Below are 21,798 nucleotides of genomic sequence, written 5' to 3'. Positions count from 1 at the left end.
GGTGACATTTGAGCTATAAAGAGTCAAACTCCTATCCTTTGTAATTTGTGAATTGTGTGGGTTGAATTAGGCAAGGTTTTCATTAATCCTGTACATAAAATGTGACCACTGTATGTTTCTCAAGCATCATAAAAATTAGGGTGCAACAGAAGCAATATGTTCTAGACGTTCAATTCCCTGCATCATTTTATATAACTAGATTCCAAAGAGCATTTCAAATATACTGATTCACAATTGGTATGGCTGTAATGATTCTCTGACTGTAGCTTCAAAATGAATACTGTTATTGGTATGAATACTGTTATTGGTATAAATGTTAATTATTATCCACATATTTATTTATATAGTAATTTAGAAGAGAATTATTAGTTGTACTTGCTTATGTTTTGCTTTTGTCCATGTCATTTCAGGACTTTGAATAAGAGAGAGAATTTGACAAAAAAAAAATAGATAGACTTGAATGAGACTTATAAGAGCAGAATTATATGGGGATTAATACTTACCCATGAGTAGAATATTTAAAGGAAGTGGTAAAATATTGGTGTGTAAGGAGGTTAGGAAACTGGTGTAAGAAGTATAAAGGTGAACTAGTGTGACACGTTGACTGGTAGGAAGAAGAGAGGGTATATAAGTCATATATCATATATATGCAAACATATATGTGCATTTGTATGAGTGTGTTTTTCTGTATTTCATATTTCTGATTGTATTATGATTACATGGAAAGACCAGGACAACAAATGTGTGTGGTATAAAAGAGTGTAGATTGTACTCTCTTGCTCCCTCGGTGTGGGAATTTGACTCCTCAGACTCTGTATGTGGGAGAGACGTGGACCTGTAGCCTCCCTCACTTGTTTACTTGTTAACCAAGCACTTAGCTATTCCTGTCACCCAAGCAGTTTTCATTCTCCATGCTAGGTCTTTATGATGCTAAGATGAAGTTAATTTAGAGGTCAATAAAGTATCACCAGCCACTTCACTATAATTCCCCTTCTCTTTTGAAAAGGCTATTCTGGCTACAGCTTCAGTTTTCCCTAACCTCACTTCTCTGAGCCTCAGAGATTCCTAGTGACTTTTGTTGCTTTATGCATTTCTAAGAATGGAAAACTGATCATCTCTGACTTTTGCACCATATAAACCCCTGAGACAAGTTCAGAGGCACTGTGGGATCTCTGGAGTGTGGCAGGGAGGGGTGTGGGCAGGACTGAGCTTTCATTGGCCTGGCACCAGGCTGTAGGGCCTACCCGAAGGAGGGCGTGCAGGAATCCAGTCAGTGTGCAAGGGGCTGTGTCCACTGGGCTTGATTTGGTTTGGCATCAGTTTCAAAGTGCTCACGATAATCTTTATGGCTGGGTGGGGGCACTCTGCTTCCAAGGAGCCCAGCCAGGACTTGGAAGAGAAAACGCTTCAGTCCAGATCTGAACCAATAAGACTGAAATGGGCCCAGGAAAGCAAGGATGATCCTAGCGGGCAGGAAAGGAAGGGGAGATATAGTCAGTGTTGGGGGACTGTAGTTCAAAGGCAGCACAAGTGTTTGGGATGTCCCCCAGGAGTTTCTCACACCAAATTCAGTTCACAAGGATTAGTGTCTCTAAACTCCGCTTCCCTGCTGAGGAAGTGATGCCTAAAACACTACCAAGCTTTGCTGGAACAGTCACAGGGCAGAGCTACGGGTAGCAGAGACCCCTTTGTTTTTGTTCACAGTCAGGCCGGAAGCATTTTTAGAGGGGGTAGTTTAGTTGTGTGTGTGTGTATGTGTGTGTGTGTGTATGTATGGTGTGTATGTAACTTAAAAACAAAGTTTTTAAGGTTTTACATGGGTATTCTAATAACATATACAATGTTTTATGAAAGAGACTGGGATATGTGGGGAAGGTCCATGGCACTGAATCCAGATAAGAGATTTAACTCCTTAAAGATTGAAACTCAGTGCCTTTACATAGAAAGCAGGAGTGAATTCAGAGGCATTTTCTGGTGGCTTCTTTTTTCCTTTTTAAAGGATGGTTTATTCCTGCCTTAGAAATTTTAAAAAGTTGCAGAGGTTTGAATCTGTATTTTATTTATAGTTGATATCTACAGTTTTATTCTGAAATGCTTTGGCTCAGAGCTTGGAAAGGGGAGGATTTGCAATTAAAAAATATACAGAAGTGAAAGCTATAAAGAAAACTCATGACAAAGGCACAAGCATTTGCATTTCATATGTGTAAATGCCTCATAAAGTAATGAAACCCTTTATGGTATTTCCCCATATGAAACAGAAGTTGAAAGCTTCTAATCAGGTCTGTCTCTAACTCTGCATTCTACAAAAATTTCATAAGGAACTTTTGGGTTTCTCTAAAAAGAGATGGATCAGTTGTAATAGGAGGGAAAAATTAGTTAATTCTCTCTGTAGTGGTTGAAAATTGGAGGTTGCTGTAAGGACAAACGCATGCGAGTGCCATGCCAGGGCTGCTTGCAGAGAAACTCATATGCTTGGGTTCAGTGTTTGGCCTCAGGCCAAAGGCTGCAACTAACAGGAAAGTGTCAGCATCTCAATATAATTGCATGTCCCGGAGCCTATTATTGCACTAATAAAAATGCTTTTCAATAAATCTGGAAAAGGAAGAGGAAAAAAAAAACACCAGGAAGAAAGAAATTGCCTGAAATGTTTTATTATATTTAATAAAATTCTCGTTAATGGAAAGAGTAGCTTTCTGCTAAATAAATGTGCTTTAATTTTATTTTCTGATTAATTTGATTTGAAGGAAAATGTTAGTAATACTTTTTTTTCAGTGTACTTTCTTAAAATTAGAGTAAAAGGCAAGTAGACATTGTTGTAGGTGAACGTTTTTTGAAGGAGAAAAGGAGGCAGGAGGACCAGGGAACCAGAAGCCTAAGGTTTGGTTGGTAATTATGTCACTGATGGATTAGTGACTGGGAAAATGATTTAACCTTTCCATCCCCATATGTAAAATGTTAGTTTCATGCCTACAAAAATCTTTGACATACTAAGAATGTCAAAGGTATTTGCCATGTGTACTATTATTTAAAATGGATGCAGTAGAGAGTATAGTTACTCACTGACAACTATCTTGATCACACCCAGTAGCACATCTGAGATATTTTTCTCTTATGCATTTTTCAGATCAATAATGAATATTTGAGACACCTTTATTTTAAAAAAAGCCACCTGAGTTTTCTCATAGGAATAAGCCCTAATAATTTCAGTGTATAAATGCAATCTATAAAGATTTTTTCTCTTATGCTTTCTGTAAAACAAAGAAACACAAAAAAGAGGAATAATGATAACTAAATTTGTTGTTCATTTACAATAGACAATGTTCACAGTCATAAAAAGAAGGACAGGAGTGGAAATCTTTTTATAGTAAGCTTCTACCATGAACCAGATGGTTATTTACATTACCTTTTTTCTTAATGTTTAGGAAAATTTCTGACACACAGTAGGTACTCAACAAATACTAATATTTATTGGATGAATGAATGCTTCTTGTTCTTTTCTTATTCTGAAAATAACCTTATAAAACAAACCTTATCTACATTTTACAGAAGAGAGTTATGTGGAAAAGTCTAAATATTTGATTAAGACCAGACAATTAACAAATGGAAGAGCCAGAATTTGGGCACTAATTTGTCTGTCTGTCTGGGAAAAAAAAAAACAAAAAACCTGACATCATGAGAACACCTGCTCACTTTGGACTCAAAGGATCTGGTTAGTGCCTTCTGTGCAAAAGCTATTCCTGAATGAACGCATGAGATGAAGGGAGATGTTGAATGCCTCTCCTTGGAGGAGAAGCTAGTTGGCTGGCCTGGCTTGTGTTGGTCTTTTGGGACAGTGCTGAGCCACAAAAGCATTTCTTACACACAATCGTGGATATGAGGAGCTGATGTATGGGAAAATGTCCGTCACCGAAGCAAGGAAGGCTCAGGTAGGTGCTGTGAGTTGAGAAGCCAGGGAGGATAAAAGGAGAGAACAGCAGGTGAGAGTAACGTGGTTTGAGAGATGCTGGAGGGAGGCAACTGCTGCCCGTGGCTGAGTTTTCCTGTGCTGACTGCTACTAGCTTTGGTAATTGGTTGGGGGAAATAACATTTTGGCCACAGTTAGTGGAATGCTGTCTAAGGCCAGTCCATCCTTCCTTGCCCTGCTTTGTACTGCCGCAGCTGGAACCAGTAAACATTTCTTCTTAGCTACCTGGCACAAAGTTAAGCTTTGTTGGTAAGAGGAGTGGAAGGACACTGTAGGAGAAAGGAGTTTGCCTCAGTCCTTTCAGCGTGTTTTTTCCTTCTTGTTCCTGCGGTGTATGGGAGCCAGCACCCAGGGATGCTCACTATTCTGCTTGTTTTGCCAGCACTTCAGTGGGGCAGTGTACCCCAAAGGGTGGCTTCTGGGTCAGTGTTGCCCATAGCACTGCTGATCTGATGAGACTCCCAGAGAGTCTCATCAGTGTACTCCAGCAGCTTCTCAGTGAGTTTCAGCAACACCTTAGCAAGTGGTTTCCCAGCGAGTCTTGTTAGAACCTCAATGGGCAGCTTCCCAGAGAATCTTATTGTTGCCTCAGAGAGCAGCTTCCTAGTGAGTTTTTTGGGCACCCCAACAGGCTGCTTCCAGCTAGCTCCTCAGCCGTCTGGTGAGGTCTGACTCTAAGCCTTGGGGAGAGCTCTCTTTCAAGGTGATTCCCTCTTTGGATACCTTGTCTTAGCCTGGATGTCGTAGCTGATTCACTATCTGCTTTTGCCATGTTCTTTTAACTTTTCTTACCCCTTTGTAGTTAATCCTCTGCTACAAGTTAATAATTCTTTATATTAAATTTTCTAGTTCAAATTACTGGTGTGGTTTCTTTTTCCCTACTGGACCCTGATCAATACACCAGATTGCCCTCAAAAACAGAGCCTAAGGCAAAGACCTACTGAGAATTGTTTATTTGGGAATGTAATTTTAGAGAGCAGAAGATGAGGACAAGGGAGTGAAACAGGAAGAAGGAAAAGCCAAGGTAAGAGTGAGTTATCAAGTCACACCAAAGAGGAACAGGTTTGTCAATCCCATGGGGCCTTCTGAGAAACTATATAAGATATCTCAGAACCAACTGATGGAGGAAGAAGAGAGGAAGACTTGGCTTCCTTCCCTCATGTCTAAGAGGTTCAGAGTGAGGGCCTGTCAGATTGCATTCATGTGAAAGTGGGTGAAGCCTGCGTAGAACTGTTGCTACCACAGTAGTTAGCATAAGAAGTGAAGCTGATAGAATGTGAACTGGAGCATAAGTGTTTGGTGCAATTACCAAAATAAGAAATGGATCTTTAAAAATATTTTTCGTCATAAAAATTTGGCTACAATATCAGGGTCAGAAAATTAATTTGGTAACTAAAAACTTGTATGAACTGCAATTTGGTTTCTTCATTTAAGATGCCTAGATAAGGTAGGAATGACAGTAATGGGAGATGTCTTGTATAAAACAAGCAAGGAACTAGGAAGTAGGCAGTAATGTATATTATCTGCTTATGATACATTACAGCGTGCTATTATTGAAATTTACTAAAGGGAAACATTATATCTTACTGGGGCAAGAGGCCCAATAGTTCAAGAAATGGCATTTTCTCTGCCAAAGCAAAGAGGTCATAGATAACTATGGCAAGGAAGAGGGAACATTGTCAGAAATTCAGGAGATATCAAGAGGTAAGTCAAGTTGCTAACAATTTAGGATTCAAGTTAAAGTAAGCATCTCAGGATTTTGTTATTCTGTAGGTCTGGGGCTGTGGATATGATTAGAGAGCAAAAACTACAGGTGAATTCTGATACTGATAGGGAAGTTGTGGGGGAATAATAATACCCTATATTCTGTTGCCTTTTCCTATAAACACCTCCCTATTTCCTCATATCCACTGTTCACTTTCCATCTTGACTCAGTAGGAGAGGGGTGAAGTTAGTATCTCCCTTGTACTTCCTCCGTGCCCCTTCCCGACCTCATGACTGTAAGTTTCTCCGATCCTCATTATTTGAAGCCTGTGGTATTTGTTTGTAAGACAGGCTTTAACTTATGATTTCCATTTTCTAACCTATGAGCAAAATTTACAAGCTTTGTAGTTATTTTAAAAATATTTATACTTTTTGATTTACAAATATCCAAAAGTATTTTTATTTTAGAAAAATATTTTTTAAAGATTTAGCATTTTTGAATTCCAGGAAGCTAGAGGTTTGTGTGAATCATGGAGAAAGAATATACACATTTCTGCAGAATGGTGAAATTTCCAAATAATGTAATAGTTGGAGTGGAGGGAAATTAGAAACTAATTTTGGAGACAGTAACAAGAACCAACATTGATTGAGAGGTCAGGCTTTGTGAAAATGCCTTTTCATTTTATCTGCACAGAAATGCTACCAGAAAGGTGCCAAAGAAACGAAGTGCAAAGGGGGCACAGGTAACGTGCTGTAAGTCAAATAGATCACCCTGTCCCGGACTCCTATGTCCACAATCTTTTCTTGCTTCTCTGAAATCCTGTTGCACATTTTATATGGAGTATGTTTTTGGCCCTGTTGATATCCAGACTATACTGTAAGCTCAGTCTCTTGTGTTAAAAACAAGGAATCTTTTTTTAATATCACTAGTGCTTAGTGATGCTAAAAGGATGACGAGTTATGTGTGGAATGGGGAGAAGAGGATAGATTTGGTGTATTGATGCAAATTTTGTCACCAGCTGGAAACTTCAGGAAAGTCACTTAAGCTTTCTTAGTCTCAGCACCCTTAATTTATAAATGAGCATAATACAACCTATCTGACAGGGTTGTGAGATGCTGTAACTCAGCAGTCCCCAAAGTGTGTTCTTTGGAATACCAATCCCAAAAGATGCTCCTCAGCAAGAAAACTCCTTGGTTAAATTATTGTGTGAAATGTAACATGCTACATAAGCCCTTTAATGAGTCATGATTAAAGTCAGCACATTCAGGAATCTGGAATGTCAGGCAAGGAAGAAGGCTGTTTACCTTTTAACTGAGTGTTTCTCATACATATCTGACTGACCATTCTATTACCAAACAAATATTAACATAGGTAGAAGAAGCACTGAGAAACGTGGCTGAATGACAGTAACACTTTGTGCCTGTGCTATGGTATACAGATTTTAGGATTTCATCATTGCATTGAAAAGATTGTATGGCCACTAGGAACAGATGGAAATTTATTCAAAAATGTTAAGTAAAAAAGCAGCCAGGTGTGGTGGCTCATGCCTGTAATCCTGGCACTTTGGGAAGCTGAGGCAGGAGAATCTCTTGAGCCTAGGAGTTCAAGACCAGGCTGGGCAACATGGGGAGACCATGTTTCTACAAAAAATAAAAAAGTTAGCTGGGTATGGTGGCGTGTCTCTATAGTCCCAGCTACTTGGAAGGCTGGGGTAGGAGAAGATCACCTGAGCCTGGGAGGTCAAGGCTGCAACAGCAAAGTGCAGAAAACTTTCACTTACATTAAAAAGAAAAGATATATGTTCCTGTATTGTATAAAAGATTTTGAGCAGGATGCAATAAACTATTAGTAATGGCTTTCTCTATGACACTGTCTGGAGTGGAAGGGACTCATATACAGATATTTTTAATCTTTTGTACTATTTCATTTTATTACTCTAAACATATTACTTGGCTAAAAACACACCTTAATTTTTGATGATTTGTGATAGATTAAAACTTTAAGAAAGCTTTACTAGTGGTAATAATTTTTTAATTATTTCTGGGAAAAGGAATTTTATGATCAGCAGGCCCATTTTTACATTTGTTATGTGAGTTTGCCAGTTTGGTAATGTGTATAATAGTTTTGTACCTTGTTATGTGCAAGCTTCAATAAAGATGTCGATCTTTTAATTTAGAAGTCCACTTCCAGATCTCCTACACTACAGAAACCAGTGCTAGAGACTTAGTAATACTGACCTGTAGAATTAAGTTTCCAGTTGATTATTTGATCCAAAATCAACTTAATATATAATGCTGTCTTTGAGACTCTTAAAATAATTTCCAAAAATGTTAGTAGTTGTACAAGATTTGCTATTTCCTGGTTTAAGAAGTTCAAATTACATTCAGGCTTAGAGGCTCATCAGGAAGGTCACTCTGTGTAACTTCATACAGCTTCAAATCCAAAAGATACAAAGTTTTACAAAATACGTCCTATATATCAATTTCTTACAAGACGGAAGAGGTGGATTTGGATATGCAGTGATCAATAATATAAACAGGAAAGAAAGAGAAATCTTCTGTTCCTATTCACAACATAAGGAATGTAATTTGCAGTGTATTTCCAGTACCTGAGATACTTAAAGCACATTTGGCAACACTTAGCAGTAAGTGGCAAATCATTGTTATGTCTTTCAGTACCCTACACACCCTCATCCTTCCGGTGTTAGGGCATTAGAACAGTTCTGTGGCTATATCTGTTCTGTAGGTCTTGCCAGCGTTTTGATTTGAATTTTGCCTTAAATCAACTGATCTGTTTTTAAAAACTTGTGCCTTGGGCATAAATGGAAGCTGCTAGTTTCATCTCTAGTAGGGGAAAAAAAAGACTCAAAAATGGCCTCTTGTGTTACAAGTATCTATCCATCCTTCCTTGGCCCAGCTCTTTGGTCTGATCTCCATTACTGATTTCCCAGTGGGCTCCACCCTCTGATCTCTAGCTAGAAAATTCACCATTTCTTAGTGGAGTGGAATTTCCTGTTTGATATCCATCTAAAAATAAAGTCAGAAGGAAAGAAAGGAGAGGAAGTTAAGAAAGGTCAAAAAGAATACTCTTGGGGATATTTCTTGTTCTCAGAAGTGGCAGATTAGCATTTAAACCAACAACGGAGAAATCAGAACAGCAATTTCTTCAGGTACCTTTCTGTCTTCTTTCTTCTTCTTTTCCCAGTGCCTACAATTTGAGAATTTGTAGGCAACAAACAATGTTTTTTACCAACTTCAAACCATCATCACCCAAGAACAATGTGCTAAAAGCACCAAGTGGGAATATCAGTGATCAGTAAAAGAAAGTTTGTAGTTGGAAACAATTTTTTTTTTATTCCCTACATATGTGAACATTTGCTGAACAATTATACATCTCCATATTACAATAATGATTGTATTATTGTACAATTATTGATATTGAACAATTTAAATAATTGAAAAGCAGAGATATGATACAGATAACCTTTATTAATTTGTTTTGCCATGTGTCAGGCACTGTTGGAAGCATTTTACACTTAACCATGATGTCAGCCCAATGAGATAGGTACTCTTAATATTACTTCCAGTTTAGAAGAGGAAAATGAGACAAAGGGAGGTCAAATAACTTGTCCACAGTCTCTTAGTTAGTGAGTGGTAGGCTAGGACTGGGTCCCATGCAGTCTAGTTCTAGAACTAGTGCTGTTAACCATTATACAGCACAACATACCCTCTTCATGGGTTTAAAGAATTACAGGCATAAAGAAGTATGATTTTAAATAATATTTGCATATTTCTCACTAATTTTATATATTGTACCACATAATCTTAGAATAAAAAGAATTTAGCAGGAGGTTGCTGATAAAAGCTAATATTAATTGAGTGCCTGCTAAGTGCCAGGCTATTAATGTGCATGAAGAAGTGAGAATGGTTACTTTCCACATCCATTTGGATGCTTTGGTTGGCTTGGGAATGAGTGCACTTTCTCCATAAAGAGCTAGATGGTAAATATTTTAGGCTTTGTGGGCTGCATATATTTTGTTCCTCCTCCTCCTCCTTCCCCCCCTCATCCTCCTCTTTCCCCCCCATCCTCCTCCTTCCCCCCCTTCCCCCCACTTCCTCCTCCTCCTCCTTCTCCTTCATCTTTTGCTCTTCCTATACCTTCTTTCATTTTCTTAAATTGTAGTAAAATACACATAAAATTCACCATCTTAACTATTTTTAAATGTACAGTTCAGTGGTACAAAATACATTCAAAATGTTATATAACCATCACCACTATCCATCTTCATAAGTCTTTTCATCTTGTAAAATTGAAACTCCATACCCATTAAACAATACTTCTCATTTCCCTCATACTCCAAGACCCTGGAAACTACCATTCTATTTTCTGTCTCTATAACTGACTATTCTAAGGATCTCATATAAGTGGAATCATAAAGTATATTTCTTTTTGTGACTGGCTTATTTCATTTATCGTAATGTCCTCGAGGTTCATCTAGGCTATAGCATAAGTCAGAATTTCATTGCAGGGCTGAATAATATTCCATTTTACTTACAGATCACAGTTTGCGTACTCATTCACCTGTCCATGAACAGTTGGGCTGCTTCCACATGTTAGCTATTGTGAATAACACTGCTACTAACATAGGTGTACAAATATCTCTTCAAGACCTTGTTTTCAGTTCTTTTCAGTATATACCCAGAAGACGAATTTCTGGATCACATAGTAATTCTATTTTTAATTTTTTGAGGAACTGCCACTCTGTTTCCCATAGCATCTGTAACATTTTATGTTCCCTTCAATGGTGCATGAGGGTTACACTTTTTCTAAGACCTTGCCAATAATTGTTTTTTTTTTCTTTTTGATAGTAGACTTCCTAATGAGTATGAATTGGTAATTCATTGTAGTTTTCATTTGCATTTCCCTAATGATGAATGATGTTGAGTATCTTTTCATGTGTTTATTGACCGTTTCAATGTCTTCTTTTTTTTTTTTTTTTGAGAAATGCCTCTTCGAATCCTTTGTCCACTTTTGAATCAGGGTCTTTGTTGTTGTTGAGTTTAAGGATGTCTCTGTATACTCTGGATATTAGCCCCTTATCATATATATAATTTGCAACTATTTTCTCCCATTCTGTGGTTTTCTTTTTTACATTGTTGATATTGTCTTTTGATGCACAAAAATTTTAACTTTCATTAAAGTTAAGTTTGTCCATTGTTGTTTTTGTTGTCTGTGATTTTAGTGTCATATCCAAGAAATTGCTGTCAAATCCAGTGTTATAAAGCTTTTGCTCAGTTTTCTTCTAAGAATTTTCTAGCTTTAGGCCTTACATTTAGGTATTTGATCTATTTTAAGTTAATCTGGCTAACTAACCACAAGTAAATACAGTGTTAGGTAGAGATCCAACTTCATTTTTTGCATGTGGATATCCAGTTTTATAAGCACTATTTGTGAAAAAACTGTCTTTCCTCTATTGAATGATCTTGTCACCTTTACATATATAGGGTCTTATATATATAGCATTTGACTCATATATAATAAGAGTTTATTTCTGGGCTCTCTATTTTATTCTATTCTATTCATTTATATGTTTGTTTTTATGCCAGTACCACACTGTTTAGATTACTGTAGTTTTGTAGTAAGTTTTGAAACCAGGATATGAGTGTGAGTCCTCAAGCTTTGTTCTTCTTTTAGAAGATTGTTTTGGCTATTCAAGGCCCTTTGAGATTCCACATGAAGTTTAGAATAGAGTTTTCTAATTCTGCAAAAATATCAGTGAAATTTTGATAGGGATTACATTGAATCTGTAGATTGCTTGGGTAGTATTGATAGCTTAACAATATTGTCCTCTGACCCATGAACATGGCATATATTTCCATTTATTTATGTCTTCTCTAATTTTTTAAGCAATATTTTGTAGTTTTTATTGTAAAAGTCTTTCACTTCCTTGATTAAATTAATTCCCAAGTATTTTACTCTTTTTGAAGCTATTGTAAATGGAATTTAAAAAATAATTTTCTTTTCAGATCATTTCTTGTTAGTATAGAGAAATGCAACTGATTTTCATGTATTGACCTTGTATTCTTCTTTTCTGTAGTCATTTATTCTGACAGCATTTTTGGGGGGTGTGGAATCTTTATGGTTTTGTAAATTTAAGTCATGATGTGTCTTCAAAAAGTTCATAGAAAATGCACATGATGAAAAAACTATGCATGGTTTTCAAAATACTTTTCCACCAAAATAAACTCATACTACCTTGTTATAACGTGCCTGAACAGGCTCTAGTTTGAGGTGCTAAGGGGATAAGATAAATTTGTAAAAAGCTCCTATCAGAGCAACACGAATGCCGCTAAAATTGAAGCAAGAATAAATGTCAAATTTATGGTGAAACTTGGTTGGAAGAGTGGTGAAATCACTGATGCTTTAGAAAAGTTTACAGGAACGGTGTCCCAAGGAAATTAGCAATTTACAAATGAACAACTAGTTTGAAGAAGAGACAAAATGATGTTCAAGAAGAAGCCTTCAGTGGCAGACCATCTACACCAATTTATGAGAAAAACAATTCATCTTGCCTTTGCCCTAATTGAAGAGGACACAACAATAGCCAACTCCATGGAAATCTCAATTGGTTCAGGTTACACAATTCTGACCCCCAAAATTATAGTTGAGCAACTTTCCACTTAATGGGTACCAAAACTGTTGCACTCAGATCAGCTGCAGACAAAAGCAGAGCTTTCAATGGAAATTTAAAATGTGTGGGATCAAGATCTTGAAGGATTTCTTCAAATAATTATAACAGGAGGGGAAACATGACTTTACCAGTATGATCCTGAAGACATAGCACAATCAAAGCAATGACTGTCAAGAAATGGAAGTGATCCAGTTAAGGCAAAAGCAGGTCAGTCAAGAGTGAGGGCCATGACAGTGTTTTTTGGGACTGTTTAAGGAATTTTGTTTGTTGACTTTCTGGAGGGCCAAAGAACAATAACAACTGCTTATTTTGAGAGTTTTTTTTGGATAAAGTTAGCCAAAGATTAAGCAGAGAAACACCCAGGAAATCTTCATCAGAGTCCTTCATCACCACAACAATGCTTCTACTCATTCTTCTTATCAAACAAGGACAATTTTGTGAGAGTTTTGATAGGAAATCATGAGGCATCCACCTGACAGTCCTGATTGGGCCCCTTCTGACTTCTTTTTATATCTTATTATTAATAAATCTTTAAAAGGCATTTACTTTTCTCTAGTTAATAGTTTAAAAATGAAGGCATTGACATGGTTAAATTCCTTGGGCCCTCAGTTATTTAAGGATGGACTAAATGGCTAGTATCATCATTTACAAAAGTGACTTTTATTTGGTGGAGTTTATGTTGAGAAATACAGTTTATATTCCTTATTTTTATCTTTTAATTTCATTTTTTTCCATGTGCTTTAAAAAGTACTGTAGTACCATCTATGGGCAGAGATAGTCTCACTTCTTAATTTTTCCATTTGTATGTCTTTTATTTTATTTTCTTACCTAATTGCTCTGGCTGGAACTTTCAGTACTATGTTGGATAGAAGTGGTGAAGTTGAACATCTTTGCCTTGTTGCAGATCTTAGAGGAAAATCTTTCAGTTTTTCACCATTTAGTATGATGTTTTTTGTGGAGTTTTCATACATAGCTTTTATTAGGTTTCATACATAGTTTTTATTATGTTTATTAATTTTCTTCTATTCCTAGTTTATTGAGTATTTTTATCATGAATTGCTGTTGAATTTTGTCAAATTCTTCTTCTGTATCAATTGAAATGATCATTTTTTCTTCATTTTGTTAATGTGATATAGTATATTGATTGATTTTTGTATGTTGAACCATCCTTGCATCCCAGGAATAAATCCCACTTGGCATGACACATAATCCTTTTAATATGCTGCTGAATTCAGTTTGATCATATTTTGTTGAGAAGTTTTGCATCAGTGTTCATAAGGGATATTAGCCTACAGTGTTGTAGTCTCTTGGTCTGACTTTGGTATCAAAGTAATGCTGGCCTCATGGAATTAGTTAGGAAGTGTTCCTTCCTCTTTAGTTTTGTGGAATCCCCCAATTCTTCTTCCTTCCCACTTTCTTTTTGTGTCCTGATTGCAAATGACAGGGAACCTGGACCACTTGTGATCCACACAGCTTCAGGTTTTCTCCAGCAGGCTTGAACACAACCAGAAGTCTAGAGTATTCCCAGGCACTAATAGAAGTATCTAGGATGTTGCCAAAAACACTATAAGAAACTAGTCTTGACCCTGAGCCAAATTCCTTAAACCCTCATATAAACTCCATATCCTGATCTCCATGCTTTGGACATATACTCAGGTAGTATATGTCCCCTTTCCTCTCACTGTCTGCAGTGAAGATTGTTGCAGCCCTCTGTACATAAGTTCCCCTAATAAATGCTTCAAATATATCAGCCTGGCATTTAATGCTTCTTTCTTTAGAATTCCAACTGGCCAAATTGTGGGGTGATCTGAGGCATGCCCTTGTGAGAACTTCCCCATCCTTGATTTTGGGGGAAATTCCAGTTGTTGATTGAGGGGGAAAATTTTTTTTTTGGACAAGTCTGAGAAGAGTTGGTATTAGTTTTTAAAAAAATGTTTGGTAGAATTCACTGCTGTAAACATCAAGTCCAGGGCTTTTCTTTGTCAGGAGATTTTTGATTACTAATTCAATTTCCTTAGTAGTTACAGGTCTATTTATATGTTTTATTTCTTCATAATTTAGTCTTAGTAGGTTTTGTGTTTCTAGGAATTGGTCCATTTCATCTAGGTTATCCAATTTCCTGATGTGCAATTGTTTATAGTACTTTCTTATAAATCCTTTTTACTTTTGTAGAGTTGGTAGTAACATTTACACTTTCATTTCTGGTTTTAGTAATTTGATCCTTCTCTCTTTTTCTTAGTCTATCTTTTTATATCTTTTCAAATAATCAACTTTTGGTTTCATTGGTTTTCTCTATTTTTTTCTATTATCTATTTTAATTATCTCTGATCTAATCTTTGTTATTTTCTTCCTTTTGCTAGGTTTGAGTTTAGTTTGTTCTTCTTTTTCTAGTTTCTTAAGTTGTAAAGGTAGGTTGTTTATTTGAAATCTTTGTTTTTTCAAATATGAGCATTTATAGGTATAAATTTTTCCCTTAGCACCACTTTTGCTATAAGTTTTGGTGTAAGGTTTTTGTTGTCGCCATCTCTAGGTATTTTCTAATTTCCCTTCTGATTTCTTCTTTGATCCATTCTTGTTTAATAATGGTTAACAACAATATTATGAGTTGAGTACATTGTTTAATATCCAAAAATTTATGAATTTTTCTGTTTTACTTTTTATTGATTTCTAAGATTATCGTGTTGTGGTTGGAGAAGATTCTTTGTATATTATCAACCTTTAAAATATATTGAATCTTGGGCCAGGCACAGCGGCTCATGCCTGTAATCCCAGCACTTTGGGAGGCCAAGGTGGGCAGATCACCTGAGGTTGGGAGTTTGAGACCAGCCTGGCCAACATGAGGAAACACCGTCTCTACTAAAAATACAAAAATTAGCCAGGCAGGGTGGCAGGTGCCTGTAATCCCAGCTACTTGGGAGGCTGAGGCAGGTGAATTGCTTGAACCGGGAGCCGGAGGTTGCAGTGAGCTGGGATTGCACCATTGCACTCCAGCCTGGGCAACAGAGCGAGACTCCATCTCAAGAAAAAAAAAAAAAAATATATGTATACACCCACCCACACACACACACACCCACACACACACATATATACATATGTATATATAAACTTAATTTGTGGCTTAACATATGGTCTATCCCAGAAAATGTTCCAGGTGCACTTGAGAAAAATGTGTATATTGTGGTGTTGAGTGGAGTGTTCTGCATCTGTCTATTATATCTAGTTGGCTTATTTTATTGTTTAAGTTATTTCTTTTATTTACATTTTTTCCTGGTTGTTCTATCCAGTCTTGAGGGTAAGGTATTAAAGTATGTAGAACTTTATATCTCTCCTTTAAATTCTGTCAGTTTTTGCATCATATATTTTGAAAGCCTGTTATTAGGTGCATAAATGTTTATAATTGTTATATTTTCTTACTGTATTAAAACTTTTATTAATATATAATATTTTTGCTTTGTCTCATTTTAAGTCTATTTTGTCCAATATTAACATGGCCACCTTTAGTCTCTTTTAGTTACTAGTTATATGAAGTACCTTTTCCCATCCTTTCACTTTCAGTCTCTTTTGTCGTAAGATCTAAAACGAGTGAGTCTTTTATAAACAGCATATAGATTGATCATAAAGGTTTAGAAATTCTGTCAATCTGTCTTTTGTACGAAGAGTTTAATACATTTACATTTAACATTATTACTGGTTAGGAGGGACTTATTTCTGTCATTTTGCTATTTGTTTTCACCATGCCATATATGTTTGTATCATATATTTCTGTCATTTGTTATATGTTTTCTACATGCCTTTTGGTTTTGTCCCTCACTTCCTGCATTATTATCTTCTTTTCTGTTTAATTTTGTTGTAGTAAAACATTTAAATTCTTATGTTTAAATTATTCTCTCATTTTCTTTTGTATATTCTGTATTTATTTCCTTCATGATTAACTTGGGGATTACATTTAATAGACGAAAGTTGTGATAGTCTAATTTGAATTTATATCAGTTTAACTTCATTCATATACAAAAACTCTGCTCCTTTACCACTCATGTTTCCCTCCTTTTTAGTTCTTGTCACCAAATTATATCTTTATACATTGTGTGCTCCAAAACATAAATTGTTACTTATTTTAAATGCATTACTCTCTTAAATAATATAGAAAACAGAATGTGTAGTTGTTGCAAATAAAAGTTACAGTAATATTAGATGTTAGACTAATAATTTTTTTAAAAGTATATCTTTTAAATATTGTCACTGTAGAGAACAAAAAGTGAAGTTACAAATCATTGTTGCAATAGTACTAGCTTTTATAATTTCTCATGTATTTATCTTTATTGGGATCTTTATTTCTTCATATAGCTTTGAGTTAATGTCTACTGGCCTTTCATTTCACCCTGTAGGACTCCCTTGAGCATCTCTTATAGCATAGGTCTAGTGGTAATGAACTCCCTTGGCTTTTGTTTATCTGGGAATGTTCTCATTATTCCCTCAATTTTGAAAGATAGTTTTGCCATATATGTAATTCTTGGTTGACAGTTTTTTGTTTTAGTACTTTGAAAGTAGTAGCCCACTGCCTCTAGCCTTCAAAGTTCCCCATAAGAAATCTGCTGGTTATCTTATTGGGCATCCCTTATATATGATCAATTGCTTCTCTCTTGCTACTTTCAAGATTATTTGTCTTTCAAAAGTTTGCTTATATGTGTCTTGATGTGGATCTTTTTGAGTTCACCTTACTTGGAGTTTGTTGAGCTTCTTGGATGTTTATATTCATATTTATGTCTTTCATCAAATTTGAGAAGTTTTCAACTATTATTTCTTCAAATATTTTCTCAGCAGTTTTCTTTCTCTCTTCCCCTGGGACTCCCACAATACATATGTTAGTCTGCTTAATGCATAGTATAGGTTCCTTAGGCTCTGTTCACTTTTCCTCAGTCTTTTTTCTTTCTGTTTGTCTGACTTAGTAATTTCATTGTCCTAGCCTTATGTTTACTGATTCCTTTTTCTGTCTGTTCAAATCTGCCTTTGAATACTTCTAGGGAAATTTTCATTTCAATTATTATAATATTCAGCTCCAGAATTTCTTTTTGTTTTTTTTTTAGGTTATTTAACTCTTCATTGATATTTCCATTTTGTTCACTCATCATTTTCTTGACTTTCCACACATCTTCTTTTACTTTTTTGACTATCTTTATTGTTTTAAAGTGTTTGTCCAGTAAATCTGCCATTAGGCCCTTTTCAGGGACAGTTTCTGTTGATTGATTGACTTATTCTTTGAATGGGCCATACTTTCCTGTTTCTTTATATGCCCATGATTTTTTTTTGTTGAAAACTGGACATTTGAATCTAATAATGTGCTAACTCTTTAAATCAGATTCTCTTCCTTCTCCAGAGTTTGCTGTTTTTTTGTTAATTTTGTTAGTTGTTTTTTTATTTTTATTTTTTGATTGTTGAAGGCAGTCTGTGTGCTAAGGATAAGCCTGAGGTGTGAATTTAAGGTCTTCTCAGGTCCTTTCTGAGTCTGTGCCTTTCCCTGGGCATGCATGGTCACTTTCTACTTCCCCCATATATGCAGTTGTTTTTGAATGTCCTGGTCCTTAATATCTGGCTCCCAAAAAAGGAAAAAGGGAAAAGTGACGGGCGAGAAAGGGTGTTGGCCCTTTAAATCCCCTGGAAGTCCTTTCAGCTGGAGGATTGAAGGGCTTGTAGCAACTGGGGGAGATGCAATAATAATGGCCACCTACCCCTTTGTCTGCACCTCTGTAATGCAGCAATCAGTAATCAGAGCACAGATTCCTGATATTTGGAGGATGGGACACTTTTTGCTCACTCTGGCTCCTACAAGCTCTGTACTTGTTGATTTAGGAATAGGTACACAACTGCCTGCTGTGGGCCTGAGGGTGGGGGATTGGTAGCTGCTACTATGATAAGAGCTGAAACTGACCCAAATCAACAGCAATTTGTCTTCAAGCCTTATTCTGGAAGTTATAATTCTTCAATCGATTCTACAGTTCCAAACTAGTTATATTAGACAAATTCTGTCAATGCAATTGTTTTCTAGGTGGGGGAAAAGATTTCTGGTGCTTCCCACTCTGTCATCTTTTTGAAATCTTCTCATGTCTTTCTACATCTTTTTAAAATTAAAAATAATTCTTTAGATTAGAACAATACAAACTAGATTTGGCCTATAGGCCATAGTTTTTCCAGGTGGCTTCATGGAGCAACCAGAAAGCCATACTTCCTTATGCATATTTGAGGGATGGTGTGGTGGGGGAAGAAAAAGCCAGTGTTTACAAACACAAAACACAAATCATAAGCATCACTGATTGGACAATCTTAAGGTTTTACACATCTTAAACTGATTCCTGAGACTAGGAATTTATAGGTGTGATTGGCTTAGGCTTGAGTTGTGTGAACTTTTGAAGATTGTGTGGCAAGAGAGATGAAGTTACCTGTGGCCCCAACTCATTATTCTGGAATGGACCCTGAGATTTTGCTTTTTTAATGAGTTTCCCGGTGATGTTGACAGTGGATGGCCTTTGGAACACACTTTGAGTAATAAGGCTTAACTAAACCTAAACAGCACAACTACTAAATGTAAAAAATTGATGGAATAAATATTGAGGAGATAATCACAATGCTAAAACTTTCTAGAAATATGTTTTCTGTAGCTGTTGAAAATAATACAACGGCAATATGTGAATTAGGTGAGGTCCCTACCATCAGGATATGAATGATAGCTATTGCCAAAGCTTTACATCAAAAGAAATTGTTCTTCATAATGAGGAAGAAAAATTTAGAATTGTCAGGCCAATCCTGGAGAAAGGAATGGAAAGGCACATAGGGAGAGGAAACTAGGAAGAGAGACAAATATATGAACTACCTTATGTAATCACGTTTTTACTTATGAATGCCTGTGAAAACTAAAAGAAGATTGATTTTCATGTGGAGTGAAGCAGAGGTAACATTTGAGGAAGATAGAGGCACAAAGGCAAACGATAACAATGTGTGTAATTGCCTCAAGAATTACTAGAATTCTTAGGGGTGCCACTCAAAGAACTCGGGAGTTATCAGAAAGTTTATAGTCCAAAGAAAGCCATCCAATCTTTAACATTTGAGTTATATGCAGTATTTTATTTATTACCCCAGTGACATTGTAAGGTAGATATTATTATCTGTTTTAAAATGAGAAAACCAAAGCTCTGAAATATTGAAAAACCTGTCCAGGGTTTCATAGAAAGCAGATTGGGGATTTGAACCCCAATTTGTCTAACCACAAAACCCATTTTCTTTTGGTTATACTAGTCATTAAAAAATTGAACAAAACAAAACTTTAAAAAATGAAGTAGGTAGATTTAGTGGTGGCTTGAGAATTTCTATATTGAAGAGATTCGGAGACAACAACCTGTATGTTTTGGCCAAGGGACTTGTCTTGAGGCTGTGTTTGCATAGTAAGCATACTATTTCTACTTAGATTGTATAGTTACTTAACATGTTTTTTTGGGGGGATCTGTTAAAACCCTAACTCACTTTTTCATGGTATCCCTGTGTGGGATCAATATTTAATAGAAATAAAATTCAATTTCTTTTTTGCTGTTTCTGAAGCATCTTGAAGAAACCATAAAAACCACTGAGCTCTATGCTTCCTGTTATTTTTTACTGTATAAATGAAGAAACTGAGACCAGAAATTTAAAATGAATTGTCCAAGGTAACACACCAAGATAGAAGCAGTTATTCCAAGGACTATTCAATGCAAATGCTTAGAGAGAGACACATTTCTTCAATTTGTGTTTAATGTGCAAATAAAAATTAAAACATTTGTCTCAAGTGATGAAGTACTTTGAGATTTGTAGAAAGTAGAATACTTGAGAATTAGAACTTACTTTCTCTATAGAAGCAGCATCATATGAAGCACATGACATGTATTTTTAGTTTCTTCTAGTATAGTATATTTTATTTGTTTTTGTTTTATCTTTGTGTTTATTATATTATTATAATTTTGAAGGTTTGCTTAGTTTTTCATCAAAAATGTTATTTTTTATTTTAAATATTTGATTTTATACAAATCCCATTTTTACTTATAACACATACTACATACAACGGCCAAATTTTTGCCACCAAAATATGTATCTGAATTTAGGTTAAAATTAATGACAGATTAAAAGAAATTTACTTTACATAAGAATGTTTTTTCTCTTAATGTGCTACTTAAATCAAGTGACCGGTGTGTTACATTATTTTGATATTATAATTGTCAATTATATTGCTGTTAATAGGCAGTAGTTCCTTGTTATAAAAGTATCTTTAAAAAATATAGATGCATAAATTCATCTGAATTCAGTGTTGACTCTGTCTCTTATTAGGCTTATAGCCAAAATATGACTCAATAGGGTGAATACAGTAGCTGAAGTAATATAATAGCTTCACCCTTGGAAATCCTTTGGAGTAAAATGGTAACCACAAGGGCAAAGGGACATGTCTTAACAACAGTGCCTTTCATTGGTGCAGACGGTCAACTAAAGGACAACACACAGTGTTACAGGCTAGATGTGTAATTCTAATGGCTCAACTATTTGGCAGGAAGCATCATATACATAAAAATCATGAGACTAAAATAAAAAATATTCTTGGTACCCCAAATCTTGTCTCTAGATAGAAAAAGAAGACTAAAGATTGACTGCAGACAGAGAGAGAGAGAGAGAGAGACAGAGAGAGATTGTAAGGTGATTTGGACTTCTGTAAGGTTATGCTAAATTATCTATTTTCCCCACAGTTTGTTTCCTTGAGTTCTGTTGCTCATTACTTCCCTTTCCCCACCTTTTCTGAAGAATACCTGAGTTTTTTAAATTCTTGAATTAGTGATTTGTAATTTTTCATAATTGGGGAAAAGCTGCCCATTCATTTCCACCCCTCCCCTCTGTCCATGTATGTTAGAAACTACAATAAATAAGAGGACCTCGTTTTCAGTAATACAGAATTTACTTACAGAATATAAGCACTTTTTCTTTGAAGGTCTTAGGTCCCAATGTTCATTTGTATAATTCCCTTGTGGTATAGGAACATAAATATAAGAGCATTTATTAAAGAGTTGGTGAGTCAGTGAATCTAGTGTTAAGAATGAGGTATAGATGAGCAGTTTAGAGTCTGGGTGATCTGTTTGACTTCTTCTGATGAATCAAGAGAAGTGGGAAGTATGAATCTTAATGTTAAGGACAGGATCCGAATCCAAGAACAGCGTGGTGGGGTGGTGCTTGAAGTTTGAGGGGGAGCAACTGTTCATTTCCAGAACATCTATCCAGGAAAGTAAAATCCAAAAAAAAAAGGTGGGGAAAAGGGAAATGATTGAGAAGTCAGGAGTTCCAAGAGTATAGGATAATGGAGAGGATGAACAGGAGGGTTGGAGAATCATGAAGAGAAGTGGACCTGTGGCTGGGACTGTGTGCAAGGTTAATAT

The 21,798-nt window shown here is 35.9% G+C and overlaps 1 long non-coding RNA gene across 1 annotated transcript in view; it reads left to right on the top strand.

Moving 5' to 3' along the window:
• LOC129037484 (uncharacterized) overlaps window positions 1-21,798 on the top strand; it is a 127,990-nt gene that overhangs the window by 63,825 nt on the left and 42,367 nt on the right. The window lies entirely within an intron of this gene.

The sequence above is a fragment of the Pongo pygmaeus genome, chromosome 4 (genome assembly GCF_028885625.2).
Source record: "Pongo pygmaeus isolate AG05252 chromosome 4, NHGRI_mPonPyg2-v2.0_pri, whole genome shotgun sequence".
NCBI classification, from domain to species: domain Eukaryota; kingdom Metazoa; phylum Chordata; class Mammalia; order Primates; family Hominidae; genus Pongo; species Pongo pygmaeus.
Note: the sequence above shows the minus strand (reverse complement) of the source record. Positions and strands in the feature narration are given on the sequence as shown.